General features: G+C 29.3%; 1 protein-coding gene across 5 annotated transcripts in view; it reads right to left on the reverse strand.

Annotated features, from left to right (window-relative positions):
* The window catches only part of kek5 (kekkon 5), a 114887-nt gene that overhangs the window by 4644 nt on the left and 88469 nt on the right, over window positions 1-21774 (reverse strand). For 4 of the 5 annotated variants that reach the window (XM_035081695.1, XM_035081696.1, XM_035081693.1 and 1 more), the window contains 2 exons: window positions 18456-18574; window positions 3280-3333 (listed from right to left, as the gene is read on the reverse strand). The gene's annotated coding sequence lies outside the window, so the exon portion shown is untranslated. The remainder of the gene's footprint in view (window positions 1-3279; window positions 3334-18455; window positions 18575-21774) is intronic. The other variant, XM_035081697.1, reaches the window with a different exon arrangement.

Genomic DNA, 21774 nt, shown 5'->3' on the forward strand with positions numbered 1-21774 from the left:
TTGCATAATTACTTGGGTACTTATAACAGAGCCCCACGTTTTGTCTGATATTGTGTCTTATTGACTTCTTGACATTAACGACCCTTAACTTATTATAACCCTCAATCCCCTTTTACACCCCCTTGGCTATTAATAACCAGTTAAATGCCTGTCTTAAGTTCAGGAATGGAATCAATTTCATTGTCTTTTCTTCCAAGGTACTTGAGAAGAAAAATAAAGAGCCAGACTTACTCGAAGAGATATAAAATCTCTATTATCTGCGAACAAAGTAAAAGTGATCAGACAGAATTTGTGATATTATAAATGAATATCTAAATTTATGATAATTATTACTTTGATTGATGAAGATGCATAAAAGATTGTAAGACTGGGCGTTATGTCAAGTGTTAAGAATGAAACAGTGGATTAACATATTTATGAGAAAAAATTTTACATCTGACACGTTGTTACGTGGCTAAAAAGTTAAGATGAAAATTCACTTTTCCAAGTTACACGGAAGGTTAAATCTTTTAATGAAAGTACAAGAGTTTGCTAGAAAACTTTGAGGGGTTAAGACGTGAAATTATTCTCGAGAAAACTTGAGCAATGGGAGTCTTCACGAATTACTCTAATACAAAATGACTTTGAGGATCATATTTCGTTTTCTGAATAATTCAAATTAACGCTATTTCGGTTATCATCACAGATCATCCTGTCTTTAACTCTACATATTATTTTCATCTTATCAAATAGCTCATTTAAAGTAAGCTTTTTATATGGTTTCCATTTAAATAAATTATTCTGCATGAGTTCACCTAATTAATAATTTTACAATATTATTATTAATGCTTCAACAACGATATTAATTAAAATAAATATTTGATATACTCTAATTAAAAATGGTTAAAATGAATATTGAAATTGGCAAAGTACACTCATTATGTTGGCATGAAAATTCTTTTTTAACGAATAATTATAATTTATTGTAACAGAATTTTTGACTATAACTCAATTCATAGCTATCAAATAATTTTCGTAATTATTTATATTAAACGAAACATAATTACTATAGTATTTCTATGTATTTCATACACATCAGTATTTAATTCACATAAATATAAAAAAAATTTTCAAGTGTTTTAATTCAGTTAATTTTCTTTTATCATACATAATTCTAGGGATGAAAAAAAGTCTTTTATCCCACCATCAAATCATTCAAATGCGACCTGAAATAAAAAAGGGATGAGAATCTACAGCTGATGGATCAAAGATTCAACTGAGAATATGGGTTAAGTACTAGAATTTAAAGAGGAACAGTAAAAGACGAAGACAACTCATGTGAAATAAGACGACGTTTAAAAAATGAAGTAGGAGGAGTGAAGATTAGTGTTTATCGTCTGCTGTTTTACAGGTCAAGATAATTAGAATGATTATGTAGATCATTTTTTTAAAGAAACTTTGTCAGCAGGTATTTTAAAAGACTTGAAGAGATGAAACCCTTCAGTATAAGATCGATGATGAATGAGAAGCCAAGGCATATCTGAGGAAAAGGGAAGACATGGGAAACCCTTCAATGTATTTGCCTGAAATTATTGAAATGAAAGAAGATAAAAAGCTCATGAAAAAATGGATAAGAAATATTGCATACAATAGAAGCTGATAATGCAAAATATGTTAATGGAAAAATGCTCTATGAAATCGCCAGCATAAGCACATTATTTTTGTTTACACAAGGACGGTTGAACATTATAATAAAACTTGTGTATCTAATGGGAGAGTGTATCTACGGATTTCATATTGTATTCAGTCCGGATGCATTAATGAAATTTACGGTTCTGTGGTATCTCGATGGCACGAGTGAAGGCGTAACTTTGCCCAATATTAACTCCGAGACTTTGTTTTACTCATGGGAACTAGTATCAAACTATTAATATGAATGCCATATTCATACGCACCTGCTAAATTAGTCTAGAAATTAGCAAATATTTTATAATTCTACGCACTTTTATCGAATTCTAATTACCATTGCGAATTATTGAAGTGAAACCAACAGACAAATGTTCAGGTTTAAATTCAATTTCAATAAAAGCTATTCTCTACTTCATAAACAAAAAAATGTTTTTTTTTTTAGTTTGAAAAATGTATATTTTTTTTTTATAGATAGTTTATTATTTCAGCAGAATACATAATTTTCAATCAATTTGATTTTTTTTTTCAATATATTGGATGAAATCATCAAAAACGATAGATTTAGTTATTATACAGAGATCGATAACAAATACGAGAAGTGTTGTTTTTTTTTAATAACTTTTATTATTTTTAAAAATAAAAAATAATAAAAATATTTGAAGGAGGTTTTTTTAATTTAATTTATTATCATTTACAAAAAATTTAATACTGAGAAAATTAATTTTGTAGTATTTGTTTGTTTTTACTGTAATTTCAGTTGATTTAATTTTATTAATAAAAATTTACTATTGATGGTAAAAAATTGACTAAATTGGTGTAACTATATAACGCCGAATAATAATAATAATAATAGAGTATAACTTTAAAACTTGAATCAATACAATATTGTTATTTATTAAATATTATAAAACCATGTTAATATAATTATATCAAAAAATTTGATCAAAGTGTCTGAGAAGTTACAATTTTTTTTTTCTTTTCCTAACAGAAGTGTCAATTTCATAATAATATGCGATATTTTTTATTATTTGGAAAGTTTTTTGAAATTCAGGAATATTTACAGGGCAGCGTGTTGCGTCGAAGATTGTATAAACTTTTCAAATAAGTCCAGATCTTCTTATAAATCCGTACAGGCAATATGACTAAAAAGTTTTTCAAGCAAAGGTACAACCAGTAGAAGTATATTCGGGTTATTAAGGGCGAATCGTACGAAACTATCAGAGAGTACTGCGTTGAGATTACTGGTTTGCTTGCCGAGTCGACCTGCCCACTTGGTGGAAGTTGTCAAAAAGTTTTTCTTCACTTTACTCCCACCAACTTCTCTTTCTCTTCCTTTCTGTTCCTTTTCGTCATACTTCTATTTTGCAAGTTCGATATAGTTTAAGCTTTTTAAGTTTCACATAAGTCATGAATAATTCACCCACCGAAATGACTTAAATTCACAATCGTTAGACCTATTCTAGTGTATAAGAAACGTACATTCATGAACGAAAATAAGAAAAAAAGATGCAAAGATTATAAAAAAGGTGTTGTTTAAAGTTATCGAATGGAAAATACTCAAATAAACTTGATTTATTTTTAAATAAAATTTTTTGCCTGTTAAAGGCTTACCTTTAATTCTTTAGAATTGTCTCAAAGAACTCAGTAATAATCCTCGTAAAAAACCTGTAATTAAAAAAAATAATAATCAAATAAATGATATAAAAAATATCTATTATAAGAATATAATGAGAGGAAAAGAAATTATTTCCTTTCAAATAATTTTATGAATAAAAAGTGTAAAATAAATAAAACATACAACTACATACTCTAATTATAAATATTTGAAAACATTACTTGATGAATGTAATAAAGTGATTAATATTATTAATTTCATTAGCAATAAGTATTTCATTAAATTAGAGATAAAAGGTAAATAATGTATGAGAAATAATTTTAATAGAGAATTGGGTGATATATTATATGTTTCCATTATAAATATACTGAAACTCTGTTTAATATATTTCTCGATTAATTATGAATTAATGTATAACAATATTAATCTTGTCACAATAAGTATACACTCATGACATTTAAACTACATCTTTTTTTAACTTGAATTTATTTTGATTTCAAAATGCAATCAAAGTACTTTTAATCATTTTGTTGTTGTGGAATAAATATGAATAAACAGGAAAGTAAAAGTAATTTATTTAAATATAAACAATGAGAAATTGTAAATGTGACGTTGGAGACTCGGTAGATCACAAATTTTATAAATCTTGTGCACGAAAATGATAGCGTGACTTGGTTAGTCCTTCTTTTCTTGCATGCATATTACGCGTTAACTTCTGTACTTTTTACTTCTTTGTTTAATTATTTCCTCTGTATGGTATTGATTTTGTAAATAACTTTTAAAGTTGACTTCTCAGAAATTTGTGAAACTCGAAGAAAAAGCTCCAATGAAACTTGTGTTATTTACTCTGCTTGCGACTTTGCATTTGATCATGATATTGGAATTTTTTCTATTTATCAATAAGTTTTCATATTTACTCTATAATTATCCGTTTGAATGTGTCATTTTAATCATAATAAATAATTGTTTTGACAAAAAGACAATTATGTAAAAATTATCTTCAGTTTTCGTTGCAAATAAATAAAATAAGTGTAATAATAATTTTTTTTGAAATACTTTTTTAATAAAAAATGTTATCTTTATTATTGTAGATATTCAGTATAATATGAATAAAATACCCAGATAGAAGGTACGTGGGGATTTTATGAAAGATTATAAGATGAAAAAAAAAATTAATACTAAATTGTAACACTTAAAGTATTACAATGTGAAGTTTACAATGAAGTTTATACAAATATTAGGAATATTATAGTGATTAAATTGAATAATTACAATTATGAATATTTTACTTTACAAATTCTCATTATACTTTTCTCTCCTATTTAAAAATGTTTTACTAATTTCATGAATTATTAAAATAATATAATAAAAAGAAATTATTTAAATAAAAAAAAATAATAATAATTCAATTTAAGTATATACAAAAATTTTATTATGAGTCTTGATATTTTATTATATTTTATCTTGTCTTGAAACGCTTGAATTTCAAAGACGATTCGCTTTGAAACACATCGAGGGAACATTCATGCAAGAGATATGTATGGGAAGTAAAGCGGAAGGTTTGACGATGCGATATCAAAGTCACAGTAGTATTGTTAGCAATATCAGGGTGCGTCGTTAATGGTCCAAATACGTGTATCAAAATATCTATATTGTCAAAATGACAGTAGATGCGAAAAGCTACCATTACCCTTGTGATTTATAGCTGTAATGTTCCGATTGATAAGATAATGTTGCTTGATGATGACAATTTAACTAATTTTTCTCATCTTCCATTAGCATTTGCTTATTCTATTATTCTTTATTTCCTAAATAATTGTTCCCATGTTAAATAGTTCTCATTTGTCTCCATTAAATATTTCATATTCGTAATTAAAGGATTATTTACCTAGAGCTTTAAAGCTCAGAGACTTGCACATTGAAGTAATAGTGATTGTTCTCGTTATTAGAGCATCAATGATGCTGTTTTAGATAGTAAAAAACGACCTCACTTTTTTTTTTATTAATTATTCAAGAATAATAGTGTTAAAAAAAATGATAAAAAATTGATAATCCATGAAAAAAAAATTTTTTTTTTTTAAATGAAAAAGCTGGAAACTTTGTAATTCAATTCAAGTTAATTTAATCTTTGTTATTTTGAGTGACAAACAATAGCCTTAACACCTCACTAGCCATGAATTGATTCTGTGACTATGCATCAGTAGTACTAGAAGTGAGAAAGTCAGTGTTTATTCAGCCAGACGGTCTCAGCACGCAAGATGAACGAGATTGAAATCGAGCTGTTTTCAATCAAAGTCTTCTTTACTCTTTGTAAATCGAATTCAATTGGTGGTATTTGAGGTTCGTAATCTAGTCTTGCATCGGTATTGGACCATATTTTAACCCAGCTCTTTCTTTTAAATTTTCCGCTTTTTTCATTTTTCTACAAACTATTCATTCAACTGAAAGATGGCAAAACGTACCGAGTGCAATTTCGAAAGTCTTGTTGGCTTCATTGGAACTTATATCTCACAATCGTTCATTTTGCTGTTGTCGACAAAAAGAAACTGATGGCTAAGAAATTCTCTAAGGAAGTTCGCTTGATTACCTATCTGCTGTTATATTACAATAGTCTTAAGTTAAATTGCTGAACTTACACTTTCATTTAATAATTTTTAAAATAACTTTTCCGGTGTGTGTCTTAAATTATTACCATTTTTCTGTTCTATTACTTCTTTTGAAAGCATTATAGATCATCCTGGAATAATCTTTTGATTAAAAATGTTTTTCATAAAATATAGGAGTGATAATTTTACAACAATTTACTGACAAAGTTACATTCTCTTTTTAAAAAGATATTTATTTCAAGTAAAATTTGTATTAACTATAAAGTATTTTATTATTTAAATATAAAAATTTAATTTTCTTTATTATGTGCAGATTATTAAAATAGGTCATTTAGAACTAATTAATAATAAAACACACAATTTTTTAAAATTAAATTTAAGAAAAAAAAAACCTTATGATTGTAATAAAATTACTTAATGGATTTTTTAAAATTTGAATTACGTTTTTTTCTTAAGAAATGAAATTTATTACATCAAGATTATTAAAGTAATTTTATAGAACATTTAATAGTAAAGTATGAGTTTTTATTTTATAAAAGTCAAAAAATGACAAAAAAATTTTTTTATTGCCCTACATGACGAGCCCTTAATTTGTTTTACTTTTGATCCTACAGAAAGTAATGAAAGACAAGTTATTATTAGGAACAACATCAACTTTAACACAAGCAAGGTAATTACTGACTAATTATCTTTCAGCCAGAATAGAGGAAGCCTCGAGGTAAAAAATTTTTGCCGACAAGGTAGCTACTAGTTTTTGTGTACCCCATGCTAAAATACCATGTAAATTCTTGCTAATTATTCAGTGTAAAATCGTCGAACTTTTCGATAATAAAAAAACGTCCTAACCAATAAATCTCTATTCACAAATTTAAATGTTAATCAACTTTTAATCCCATGTTCAAGAAATTTCTCGTAGACTCCAATTTGTATGAAGTAAGTGAATGGTGGTCATTTATCGTGCAACCGGTGGCCTAATTAACACTAGGGACCACAACCCCTTGAACCTCTCTCTAAGTACACTTGTGAAACTAGCACACATCTCACTTGGCTAAATCAATCTATATATCCATTAGAATACTCGTTCGCCTACGCCATTTATTGAGACTTGACATTAATAATTTAAGTTAAAACGTCTCATAAGTTTCAGAAAAAAAGTTGGAAAATTAATTTCCCCTTTTATATTCTCCTCTTTACGAGAAAGAAAAAATAATTATGCTCGATGAAACGTCAGATAAAAAATTCTCCAATAAAAAATATTACAAAGTAAAGTACCAACAAATGATGCTTTGCTGAATATTTTTCACATGTAAACTTGAGTGAGCTTATTATATAAAACCACTCGAGTTGAAAATATTTTTTTAATCTTATTAAAATTTGAAGTTGGTGGTTATAAATCAATAATGTCTGGCAAAAAATGTACGACCAAAAAACTTGTATAGACAGTTAGTTTAGTATAAAAGATTATTCAATTATTTATGAACCAGCTGAATATTAGTTAACACATTTATATCAAAAGGTAGTCGTTAGTATATTGAATGAAAGCTTGGAATCACTTCTAATTAACTTACTTCACGGGCTTATACACATCGAGTTTGTTAATTGCGAATAATTAAAGACTTGAGTTTTATGTAGTTTATATTGCTAGCATATAGCTCTATTTAAAATTAAGTAAATTAGAAATTTGCCATTCTTATAAATGATAGTACTACACCACTACGACTTTAATGTACCTCCATATGTGGATCTATGATTGTACATGTAATTACACATTTGAACTAACAACATAAGGTTTGTAAATTAACTCAAAATTACGTAACAATAGTCATACAGATAACAGAAATAATCATAATTATAATAGAAATAGTAATAAAATATTTTTTCCATATATAATAAACAGTTGGGTAGATGAACAGATGTAGGAAATTCTTTTTTTTGCTGAGTCGATTGAAACGAGCCGAATTCATGAAGAAGTTAATTTTAGATCAATTCCAGAAAATCATTATGATGAAAAGTAAAATTAATTCTTGTAATTTAATTTTTTCAAAACATCCCATTAATTTTCTACGCCTTTCTCATCATTAAACAATTTTTTTCATTAGCCCTGAAAGTGATGACTTGATAAATTACTGTTAATTATTCACTCTATTATCTCGAGCATTTTTTTTAATGAATAATAATAATTCATTTTTTTCTTTCTTTTTAATCTCCAGGCTAATATTAATAGTTGAGTTAGCTCTAGTGCTGCTGAATGATTAAATGCAAGTATCAAGTTAACTTGCAACTCATAATGAGTATAGACTGACAAGGTATGGTTCAATTTTTAAACTTTCTCTCTTGCAACGATATTGACGTAGTAGACATAATTAATGTGACAATAAGTCTTATCCTCGTTTACAAGTGAACAAAGATAATCCATACTGTGAATTAATGCGATTATTCAAAGCAGTTCTCCAAGATCATGGATGTATCGGAAGCAAGTTAACGCTGCATCAAACATGAACATTGGTCCCAGTGGTATCTGACAGCATCGTGTGGTCAATGAGATATAGAAGCAGATATAGGTGCAATCGAGGTAGACGAGGTAGAGATAGAAAGCAATCGTGGGAGTTGAATGAGAATATAGGTAGGCTTCATGCGCGAGTCATCCACAGATGTCTGTCCCGCTTGTACATGCATAGTCATTAATCATATCGAGATCAGGCGTTCTCCACGGATCTGTGTATATACATAACATTTGTTATAGTGGGTAGCACAAGCCCTAGAGGCATCATTGCACATCGTTATACCAATCGTCTGCATTTATGTATCGTCGTCACGTGTAGAGATTAATGATTGTCTATCACTGATCAGTATCTGTTAAAAATTATCTTGACAATTATTTAGGTTTATTATGATACATTTTCATGTATCATACATGCATGTTTTTTATGTTTGGAGAAATATAGGGCGAATGTGTTATTACTGCGAGTTGTAGTAAAGTGTGACCGTAGGCGTTACTTTAGTATAATAAGTCTTAGCAAGGAGAGAGAGAGAGAGAGAGAGAGAAAGAAAGTAAGCTTTAATGACTACTTCACACGTTGATATATTGTATATGTTAGCTTTTTATTTTATATTATTCTACAACTTTCCTCATTTTCTTTTATGGACTGAAGTTTGCAAGTAAGGCAAAAAGTCATACTGAATAATTGATAAAAAAATTTTCAACTGAAAAATAACTTAACTTAATATAATGAAGCAAACAAGATTTCAATCAGGAATGAAGGAAATTGGTAATATACAGTTGGGTTACAATAAGGAAACAGAGTTGGAAATTCTGAAGTGGTCTGCAGTCAATTAGTCTTGGATCTCAAAGAGGAATACATTGAATAAATGAAGCCTTTGATGGAGATTGATTCATCAACTTGCTACTTTTTATATAATATTTCAATAAAATAATTACGATATGTTCTATTATTTTGATGATTTCAATGAAAGGGTTTGATAAAACATGATGAATCAGCTTAACATCATTATGTTGTATAAAGCTTACTTTGAAATTTTAACAAATTTATAAACTGATGAGAATTGTTAAATATTCTATATGATATGAATCATGATTGGTGAATGAAAAACATCAATTTATTCTGATATTTGATATACTAATATCTATATATTGACATTTATATATAGATATTTAAAATGTGTGAAATTGGAAAAAATCTTGGTTGAAAAATTGACAAGCGATTGTGCACATCAATCTCACGATTAGCAGACATATAACGTCCATCGTGAATTCAATTGCTAATAAGTAAAATTGGATGTAATTTATATGATTTTCGTAACTGCAAGTACTAGTGAATTGGATATACTTCACGTGTGTTTAATATGAAGGTTGCAGTTGGGAAGAAAAGAAAATAAATGTATGTACGTGGCTTGGACGGTAAGCCACGCAATCGTGAAGAGTGAAGGAAGCAAACGAGGTACGATGGTGCGCAGAGAGCAAAGAGTGCATGAGGGAGTGACCTGGATCAGCCTATAGGTCATTGATCTCGCGAGCCTGGTCCGCGTCCCTATTAGAGTAGCAGACTGAAGCAGACCCAAGTAATGCAGGACTCGTGCCCCACTCGTCTTTGAGTACTTGCCATTTCGTGGTATTGGATCGGGACCCTTTATTATGCTGGCCGAGTTTGCGCGCCATTACGATGCAGCGTGAACGTGCGGGTCTATACCAATCGATTGACATGCTTGGAGAACAGATCAACGAAGAAAAAATTACCAAGGATCTTTCAATGAGATATCAAGGATTTTATTTAGCCGGATATTAATTCCATGCTTGAGCCAAAGAAATTTCAGTGGGACATGAATAAAACTATTTTAGAATACTTTGTCAAAATAAAATGAATCTAACAAAGCATGACGTGAATATTGTATGCAGATAAATGTGAAAAGTTTTTCTACATGAACGAGCAGGTTCTTTAGGTTCATTTTTTATTTCACTTTATACTTATTCTTTTTGTGCGTATATACTTATTGTTCTTTATGGTTTGCTGCACAACCTCTATACAAATGATTTGTAATACAGCATATAGCTCTATTTTCTCCACGAAGGTCTGCAAGACTCTTAATAGTACCACTCTATGCTGGTATGCTGAGTACTTACACCTACCAATACATGCAAATTATCGGTATCCATCATCACTTAAAAGGAGGTGTAACATTTCACAGACGTTTTTTCACCTTTTTAAGTGGTCATAGGTCGAAAGTGTAGATAAAAGAAAGGATAAAAGAATCATTTTCAAAGTGTGAAAAGATTAAACTTGGAAAGAAGCGTGGGCACGATAATAGCAGCAAAGTGATGCATGATATGCTAGTTCTTTGAATAAAACAAAAATTATGCCTGCATGTAGATTTGAAATTTAATAACAGAATAACCATGTTTTCATATTTTTGATATGAAGAACAAGTAATTATGACCAATTCTAGTGTTTTCAGTTTAAAAGATAACTTTTAATGAATGTAAGTCGAGATAATAAACTTTTTATGCTTCTAATTGAGAAGTCAATAAGAAATTGTTTAAGAAATTTTAATTCATTGAAAAGAAACAATGTAATTATCTAAATGTAGGCTATTTAAAATTTGATTTTAAGAATTTCCCAAAAGTAGACCTTTTTCACAGTACTTTATATATAATAAGAGTGGGCAAAAACACTTTAATCTCAGAGCTTTTATTTTCAGTGAAATTTTTTATTTTTCCTAAATTCTACGCTAAAAAGTTTTTTGAAAAAAAAATTTTTTATTTCTTCATTTGATGGTCCAACCACTTTTTTCTGCTCCAAAAGTAAAAAAAAAAAAAAAACAAATAATAAATAATTAAAAGTTGAAATATTTTAATTAATAATAATAATGGTATTTTAGTGAATTCAAGTTTAATTATAAATACAAATAAATATAATGGGTAAAAATATAAATATTTTTATTAGATTTAACTGGATATTTTTTTTTTTTTTTTTAAATAAATTATTTTAGAAACATTTGATCTAATTGAGAGGTGATTTAATTTGGATTAAAAGGCTCCGCAACTTGGAATTGTAAATAGGATTGCAAATGATAGAGGTGTTAAAAATGTGTAATGAAACATATTGAATTTCGTACGTGACTTTAACGAATAAATTAAGCGATATTGATCGTCGGTTGAGTATTCATGTATTCTTCATTGCTTACGCACGTGGAATAAATCCACTCTGTCACTTGTAGCATAGTTTGCGGTAGTTGTGTCTACTATTTCTCTTAGATTTTTGATCGTCTTTTCAGTCACGTTTTAAACACTAGTATCCAAAGTTTATCTATCTAATTATATCACTATTTTAACTTAAATAAATTAAACAAGTTTTGATCGACACTTTAATGAAAATGCAAAAAAAAGAAAAAGCGTTCAATAGTATACGTATATGTAGACTTCTCTTTTATATTTGAAATTGCAACATGAGAGAATAATATACAGTACAGTAGTATAAGAGATGTATGCATCAGAAGTAAAAAAAAGTGATTTAATTTGTCTGGTATTATCTTTCAAACGTAGTATTTGGAAGAAAAAAAGCTCCTTGTTGGAGGCTATAGAAACTGAAGAGGAGTGAAAAGAATTAAAAAAAAAAATGGGTTAAGTGGATGTCGTGTTGAGAAATAAGTTGAAGAATAATAATCAACAGAGAGAAAAAAAAAAAAAAAGGAAAAAAGAAACATCTATGGATGTTCATAGACTTATGTTAGTGAAAATCCTACGGTGTAAGAGTAGAAGAAGAGTCGCAGATTCCCGTGCTCGATTTCAAAAGCTTAACGAGCCATTCAGAAGGACTTACGGGCGTGGATAATTCCTACGGCTCGTTTTCGTGTATAAAGACGTGCACTCGTGCGAGAGGAGCTAGTTTGATTAGGGTTTACGAAGTGTGCGTTAGGGCGCATTGAGTATGTTTCAATTTTGTTATACTCATTTCGCTTGAGTGTATATGAGAGATTCTTTCGAAGTGTACGTGTGTTAAAATAAAAAATAATCCAAGAAGGGTATATTTACACACTCGCATGTTACAGACGCTACCGAGTGTGTGTAGCATCAGGGTGCAAAGCTCGATAAGCTCGCAAGATAGAAGAGATTTTGAGAGGCTAAAATCCAGACAAAAGCGTAAAAACGAGAGAATGCAGTTGCAAACAATAGGTGTGGATTGAGAGTTTTAACCAGTTAGCTTTTATAAAGGTCATGGTGGAACGATATGAAAAAAAATTCATTTAATTACAATATTTGTCAAATTTACTTTATTGAGTTGATATTTTTATTTTTGATGATTGATATACGTGGGAAACAACAATGCAGATCAATTTTTATCATGTAACGACACTGGATTTTTCGTTTAAATAATCCAATATAAAAAGTAGGAAAAAACACAAATACTCTAAAAAAAAGTAGAGTAATTTTTTAAAGCTTTACTTTGCTAAAAAATCGTTGGATTTTAGTGAACTCATGCGCATTTGGAAGTTTATATTTTAAAGTCTTTGAAAAACCTGACATTAAATAATTTTTATTGCCCTTTTTAGCTTTGTGAAAATTTTTTGAAAGCATAGAAAAAATTTCATTACTAACTTGTCGTTTAAAGAAATTTTTGTTCAAGTTTCAAAAATTCCTAAAGGTAAACAAAATTTTTATATGTTAAAATTTAGATAATTATTGTTCTATTTATTCATTATTGCTATGTCTATTTATTTAAGAAAAATATATTAGCACAATAGTTTAAAGTATAAAGGCTAACAAGGTTATAACTAAAGGTCAATGTAGCTAGACAAGTATACATTTTCTTAAGAACCCATAACTTTCGTTTTGTGTTCACGGACTATAACGGCACGTTGAGATGTTTGATATCAAGCGAAGCGCAAGAGACCGAAAGCCGCTTGGCTTTCCTGACGGTTCAGGATATCCTGTTCCCTCAAGCAGTTATACATTTATGGTTATATTCCATTCGATATGCATTTTATATATTCATAGATTAGAAATCACTCGAGAAATATCTATTTAACCCAGTCAACGTCGAAACTTAATGTGAATATTGAGAGAAAATAGAAAAAAATATTTGGAAACTGCTGGGAAACCAACTTTTTGAAATAATCGTGTTCTTAGATAAGTACTTTACAAATCGTAAAGAAATTGAAACGAATATTGCTTCCTTTCAAGCGTGGCCGGATTGATATTTCCAGATATGCGGGGATTTTATGAAAATCCTCGGAATCGACAGGTTTTAAATTAGTCCATACTTTACTTTAAAGTTTTTTCGCTCTTACAATTACGTTTATATTGATAGTTCATGTATATACGTTTTTTAATTATCGTCATATAGAAAGAGAGAATACAAAAAAAATTTAATTATTTTTTATAATTAAAAAATCATCAATATATACATGAAAAAAAAACAAGTCACAATCATTGGTATTGATAAGTCTAACAAAAAGTACTAGTCTTCTTTTTTATTTTTATGAAAAATGAATGGAAGTTTTTCTCCAGATTACATACTGTAATGAACAATATAACGACAGTCAATTGAAATAAAAGTATCCATATATTGGAATTTTTTGCATGTCTATCAATAACTTCTTTATTAAAGGTTTTGAAGTAAGTACTTTTTTTCTTACACACATGAAACTATTTGCAAATATTCCATGTATTTCATGATAAATTTTTATCCAAGTGTACTGAGGTGTGCTTTAATCGTGAATCCGGGAGTTCATTCAAGACAAGCACTCGTGATATTGCGGGGAACTAAACGGAAAAAGTACAGCAGCATCGTTACCACCAGCAACATGCGAGAATTTATCGCTTGTAAAAATGAAAGAACATAAAAAAAATAGCCTCATGCCTTTATTTAATTTAAATTTTTATTTTATAGATTTATTTAATGTCGTATGAAATGTTCAGTGAAATAAAAATACTCTCTACTTGTCGCAATGTTTTTTTTATCAGTTATCAAGAAAATGTTTTAAACGAATTTAAGAATTAATATAAATGCTCTTTTTATAGCTCGATCATGACATGTAAATGGAAATTTGTCTACCGAGTTTTTAAAAAAATGATCCATTATAAATCTAAAAATTAGCATTTGTGAAAAAGGAGATATTTTATAAATACAGATAAAATAACCTAATTGCAAAAAAATTGAAACTAAAAATAAGTAAAAAAAAAAAAATGATATAATGGACGTCATAATTGAGCTTTTATTGACCATTACTATATTAATTGTACATTAAATCTGAACTACATCGCTAGTATTTTCGGTGTTTAAAATCTTTTTTTCCAGTTTTTATGATAGCTTATTTCACTAAAGCTACGTTTTAAACTAGTGTTTAATCAATAAGCATTAGTATAGGTAAAAAATGAAAAATAAAATGAATTAGCACTGCTGTAGAAATCTAACAGAATTGTAGATCAGTATTTTTAGTTGACTTTATTTCTCTAAAAAACATAGTTCTCTTTTCTAATCAATTTCCACCAATTAGTGATCAATACTTGAACTATTATTTTTCGAGCAAAAAATGATCATCATCACTTTGGATGTTGGTATCGGGGTGATCGGGTGTTCATGACGTATATCACATTAGTAATTATATTTCAAATAGGTACATTAGATTCACGCATCTCCTCCCATTTAATTTTAGCTTATGTACTCAACGTGTGGATGATTTACCGGGTGTACTAGGCCGACAATACATTTTATAACGCAACAGCGCACGTTTAATAACGCTACAATTGTGCGGTGTGCCTGTAGGATTCACATACAGGACAGGCAAGTGTTGTGTATACATACATTTGCACATTGGATGATACAAGCGGCTGTCGGGTTGATGTGTTGCTACACTACATGGGCTTGGCGTGATTAATCGACGCAACATCGTAATTTCGTCAAAATAACCCTAGGTTGACGTCTTTTGTCAGTATCCTAAAAGGTCTTTACGGATATTAGAACTTTATTACGAAAATTCATGAATAGTCTAAAGAGACTGAATTGATTGGAATAAATGAGCTATTTCTAATTAGGAAGAAATTAATTGGCAATAAGATTCAGAAGATAATACTTAATCTTAAAGTATACTCTAATTAGAAGCCAGAGAGTTTCCATATATTCAACATCTCTTTTCGATTGAACCTGTTCATCCATCATTTGCAGCCCGAAATGCTTTTCATTTCATGTCGATTAAACATCTCAGTATCGTTAGTACATAAGTGATAGAGTAAAGTGATCATTTACTGTTGGGATTTCAAATCAAAACTCCCCTGTGATCTTAGCCGTCGATCTTTAACGGATATTCGAACTGTTTCTGGAGAAACTAACTTAACACTTCCCTTTGCAGCCGCATGAAATTTCCGCTACGCTTCAGTTTTGACAGAGAGAAGACCGAAGAGAGGAATAATGTATGTCTACTCATTTAGCACAAGTACTAGATTATTACCAACTTTCAGATTTTCAGATAAAATTATAATAATGACTAATTATGATTAATTAATCCTTCCTTTCTCTCTCTTTCTCTGTTTACTGTTTTACACCTGGGATCACTGTTTGAAGATATTTCGTTACAAATGTGCTAGTTTTCTTATTAATAATTCTCACATATATCTAGTAATCTATTCATGAGTACATGTAAATATGTTTTAAGTAGATAAATAAACTTTTTTTGTCAATTTTGTTCTTTTACAGTTTGTCTTTTTTTTTTCTTTATTTAAGTTGTGTTTGAGTTCCCTTTATGGTAAGCTTTAATGTGTGACACAGTTCCTTTGTAGCTTATATAGTTTTTTACACCTAGAGGATAATATTTTTTCATTTTTATTTTGTGAAAAAAAAAAATAAACACCGAAAAAAGTTAAATATTAGACAAATAAATATGTTTTCATTAATATTAGTTTAAAGTTTGCATCAATCATATTAAAAATAAATAATAAAAAAACTAATTTTGCAAAGTTTCAATATGTTATTATCTATACACTGTACATTTTCGTGTTTCATTTTAAAACATTAAAAGTGTTTTAATATGACGACACCTATTTAATTAATATTATCTCAATTTTAAAACACTTAAAAACGTTTCAAAGTCGAGACAATGTTAATCAAATGGGTGACGTCATATTAAAACACTTTTAATATTTTAAAATAAAACACTAAAATTTACAGTGTATATACTTGAAATAAAATAAAACAGTAATCTACTGTCTTCTTTTTAATTTTATAATATTTTTCATGTAGTTTTACAATTTATGAAGCTGTTGAACCAACCACCGAGTATGAGGTAAATTTTTTCTTGAAACTATGCGTTAAGTTGAGGTTGAGAACAATGTCAGAGTGTGCTAAGAATGAACTGAGATTGAATAAAAAAATAATAAATTCTTGCTTTATACGTGAATTGTATATGATAAGGTATAAGAATTGTATCTTGAGAATTTTTTGTCGAATAGCTGAAAAATGTCCCTTGAGTATGAGAGTTATTGAAAAGTCTCATAGTAACATTTAATGCACAAGTTGAAAGCTCTAGGGTCCTCTGCAGTCTCTAGAGAACGAACGAACGAATGTTGAAGCGATGCTCCACTAGTGGCTCTCATAATCAAGGTAATGGTAAAACAAAGCGTGCGGCAATACGTGCCTTGTGACATAGCTCGTGAGGTGCAGTACAATGTGACAGGCATACATTACTGTTCATGTTCTGTGTTACATTCAATGCGTGTACACAACAATCTTGTGTGCATTAGACAACACGAGACCAGGAAAATGAAATTTTTGTACATCCTTATTAAAAATGTTAATTGAAATGAGTTTTCACACTGGATAGCAAATTTAACTCATGCAGAACAATTTTATTTACTTTTAGTTTCATGCTCAGTATGAATAGAGAGTTTTTATTTTGCTAATTCAGAATAGTTAGTCATATTGACATTTTTGTCATAATGAGGTGCTGTATAATCGTGAGACAAACGGCGATTTTAATAAAGTTTCACAAGTTAAACTTGAGTTGGAGTAATCATTTTACAGAATGAACGGTGTAATTTAAAGTTACATTATTTAGTCTATAAGTTATAAATTTAATTCACTACATTAACTTTTTATTTGATAAACGTATTCAAGAATCAGCCAACGCTTTGATAATCTTGGAATAAAGTTATTTTTGAGAAAATATCTTTCTCAAGATATTTCTCTGTTGTGATTATTCATTGTCAGTACTAAACTATCTTAGGTAATGATTATTGAAATTAAGTTAATTCATTTAATTACTCTAATAATATAAGCTCGTTAAATATTAAATTTTACCTAGAGCTACATTTCAAAACATTTGTTCATTAAAATGATGAAATAAAAAAATTAGAAATTTTTTCGCAAACTCGTGCAATTTTATACTAGACTCATGATAAAATTATTCAAAGTATGCATGTAATATTAGTGAAAATAAACAAACATAAAATGATAAGGTATATTTTTTGAAAGTATAATAATTGTAAATGTAAAATTCGCGATTTAAAATAGAACATTTTTCTTCTAGTAATATTATAAGTGAAGAAAAGTTATATATCTTTATATTGTGTTGCTTCATTGGGCTAAGCGTTTTAAAGTACTGAAGTGCACGTAGTTTCAATGTTTGCACAGTATAAAAAGGATAAAACACCAAGAATGAGAAAGATGGATAGTAGTGTCTTGTTTTCTCTTGGGATTTCACCTCTGGCAACGATGCGACTTGATATAACAGGTCGGGATGAATTTCAAATTGGATTCGTACCAAGAATATCTCCGCAGGCGCTTGCAATTTTATGAATTCTTAGATTGCTGGAGGAAAGAATAGAACTCACGAATTTTTCACGTTATTTTACGCTTACTCTTTCTGAAGCAAAAGATCGATTGCAGCTGGCTAGTGTATGATGAACGTGATAAAAATCTTGCTCTTTAAAGGGTTGGAAAAAAAAATTCATTGGGTTGAGATAGTGTATGGAAAAAATAGTGATACACTTTGTGTAATCAAAAGATGCAAGGTAACAAAAGTGTATAGTGTAACATATTGCAGCTTTATATACTTACGTTGAGCTGAAGATTTTCTATGTCGTTGTTGATGAAATAGATGAGAACTGTTTCGTTGTGTCGGTACATTAAAGCATCGTTCCAACATTGACATACGTTGTAGAGATATCAGTGATCATCTAAAAAAAAAAAAAATATCTATACGAATTCAATTTCGATTGACATCATCACTTGCAGAAGTGTGTAGGTAAAAATGTAAATAAATCTGATATAGAAGGCTTGTAATTTAAAGGAAAAATCAATGAAACGACAAATATAAATATATATATACATATATAAAGAGTTCATTGAAAAAAATTATCGACAGGTTTTCATTATTATTATAAACAGAGAGAATTGAATATACATCAATGAGTTTCTATATAAATAACTGGAATCGATGTTAACATTCAACCAGAGCTAAAAATAAAATTTAACTGAAAATAATTTTTTTTTAATTCAAATAAATACTTTATGTATTTATTAATAGATAGCTTATTTTAAAAAAAAAAATAATTAAAATGTAAACCAAAATGTTCGTTTTCAACAGCAATTAATAATCGTGTGAAATGAAAAATCTGTAAATCAATTGAAAATAAAATGTATCTGTGAAAAAGCTCATTTATCATCGAGGATAATACTTTGGAGTGGACTTGTCATTGCTGGTTATTGTTGAAAGTATGTATGACAGAAGTCTTTAGATTTTACAGTGTCTGTGTTGAGGGATTGTCAGATAACGTTCTTTCGTCGACCCTTTTCGCCTGTATTACACTTGTTCGCTCATACTTGTGAAGCCAAGCGCAAGATTTGCAGGCAGGCGAGCACAATGGCTTCCTCTGCAGCAGAGCTATGTGTCAACCCCTCATATAATTTATCCAGGAGCCACGCAAATGCGCTTGAGGTCTTGTAGTGTGGTTTCCACGAGCGATTATGCTTTTCTCCTTCACTTTGCTTTTCGACCAAGGGTGAAAGCATAAAGTGTGGTTACTTGATATCAAACGTATGTCGTGTGTGTAAAAGTTTTATAGGTATAGACATTAGTAGTCAAATCGATTTGATTCTTTATCTTGGCTTTTAGTGATTATGAAATGTATGTAACAGTAAGGGTGAAATGTGAAGAGGGTGAGTAAAAGAGGACCCTCAACTCCTCTACATTTTTCTTGACTTTAGTAAAGTTTTTCATAGGGATGGACTATTTATGAGGCAGTCTGTAAGGGTGAATTCTAGGCGCCATGAAAACAAGTCGCGGCGCTCTTTATTTATAGATTTTTCCGTAAATTATTCGACAGTGTGGCGCCAGATACTTTAAAAACATTTTACAAATGACTCTGCAGAGCAAATGAAGAAAATAGGAAAAAATTTAAGCATTAAAATTTATCTAGTAAAATCACTATAAAGACATCAATTTCCTTGAGTATCTGACAGGGAGTTTAGTAGATTATCATCTGGTTCTAAGCATACGATACGACATCACACTTTACTAGGGGTGCAGCTGGTCTAAAAGCATGCAATGGCTCTACTATAATTTACGCATACAATACCGAGCGGATTATAAATGTCTGTGTGGTTGACAAACTGTCATGAAGTACTGCACCACACTATTCTGACACTGTTGCTTTATTTATTTTATATAGAACAACATATGCGGGATGATAGTATGAGAATGTGTATATGAAAATAGTAGCAGAAAAAATTTTAATTAATCACTAGATGCATGATGTACACGAACTTAGTTATGTAGTTAGTTATTTTTTCTTAGCATTAAATTAACATTATATAGAGAATGTTATGATAATATAACTACACAGCTTGAAAATATTTTTTTACATTACGATTTATTTGAATCTAGATTTTCCAGATTACTTTATTTTATTATGTAACATATTACACTACATTAATTTTTTTTAACGGATGAACTTTTTTCTTTAGCAGAAAGTGGGAAAAATTTATCAGATATAAACAAAATAAATCTCTGTATACTCAAAAGTTCGCTTGAGTTGAGAACATGTCTGCAGGAAATTTTTTATTTAGTCAAAAAGAAAGAGCTTATTCTCCTTTTGACATTTACATATGTGGATGAATGACAATAAAAAACTAGGTGAACGTGTTTATTATAGAGAATTCGTTTGAAAACTCTATTTAGCTCTAGTTTTATATCTGTAATGTTTGTACGATTTTTTATGTCAGTAGCAAACGATTTATTATTAAATCTGACCCACTTGTGTATCTTAAAAATATTCCAACTAATAATTTTTGCAATATTTAACCTTTATAAACGTTGAAAAAAAAATCAATAATTACAAATAACATTTAAAATCTTTAGAGAATGTATTTAAAATTAAAATATTTATTTACATAATTAAATAAATAAGAATCTTCGGTTTATCTACTCAAAAATAATTACGATTCGATGAAGTTTGTTCAAAGTATATCAAATTACCTAAAGATCTATTAAACCCTCAAAGTTATTTAATTTTGATATGCTAACGATACACCGACAATGTTAATTTGAAGTAAATATCAGGCTCATATTATTGAGGAATACGCAATCGTAATCTCTGAAATTATCCAGTTTAAAGGGTTACATGTGACTGGGATGACTGATTAATAATAATTGAGGTATTCTAGAGAAATTACTACTTGACATTTATGTCTATAGTCACTGATTTGATTACATGGCACGTGATGAAGAGGTAGGAATTGAAATCTTGGAAATGGTTGTCGTGATGAAACGACTAGTGGCTTTCTGAATCTGTGCATGGTCCCCTTATACATATATACTATCCCCCAACTGAGTTTCGGGTTCAATTATTTGAATGGTATACCAATTCATTTTTGAACTGATAGCCTCTTCAAGTTTTCATTCTCGTAGCCAACACTGAGGTATTGATGCTGATGGTGAAAATCACTTAGGTGTAGTACGCGACTGCAATGACTAATTGCATGAAATCACGCGCAACGTGTTCACCATAGTGTGTCTACAATCATGTATACATGTATATGCATGTGCCTTTAGAGGGCATTCGCCCCAACCCGTTAGGTCTTACCCCGAGAGAGCAGTACGTCAGGATTATTTCCAAACACGACATGAGCTTGCATTTCATATTTCCTGTGTTATAATCGATTCAATTCCGTTGAGCAATTACTCTACCTATCACTATACTCTCGTTTGCAAAAAATAAATTCGGATTGATCAAAAATTCGTCATTCGCTAAATAAATAAAGAGATTAGATTTGTTAATTTTTTTTTCTCTTTTTAATTAACGAAAATAACGAAAAAAAAAAAGTTTTCATTATTTTAACGTCATGGATGGCACATGTATTTTTAAAAATTGTTTGC

Source organism: Chelonus insularis, unplaced genomic scaffold (assembly GCF_013357705.1).
Source record: "Chelonus insularis isolate UGA/USDA-ARS -01 unplaced genomic scaffold, ASM1335770v1 contig_326_pilon, whole genome shotgun sequence".
In the NCBI taxonomy this organism is placed as follows: Eukaryota; Metazoa; Arthropoda; class Insecta; order Hymenoptera; family Braconidae; genus Chelonus; species Chelonus insularis.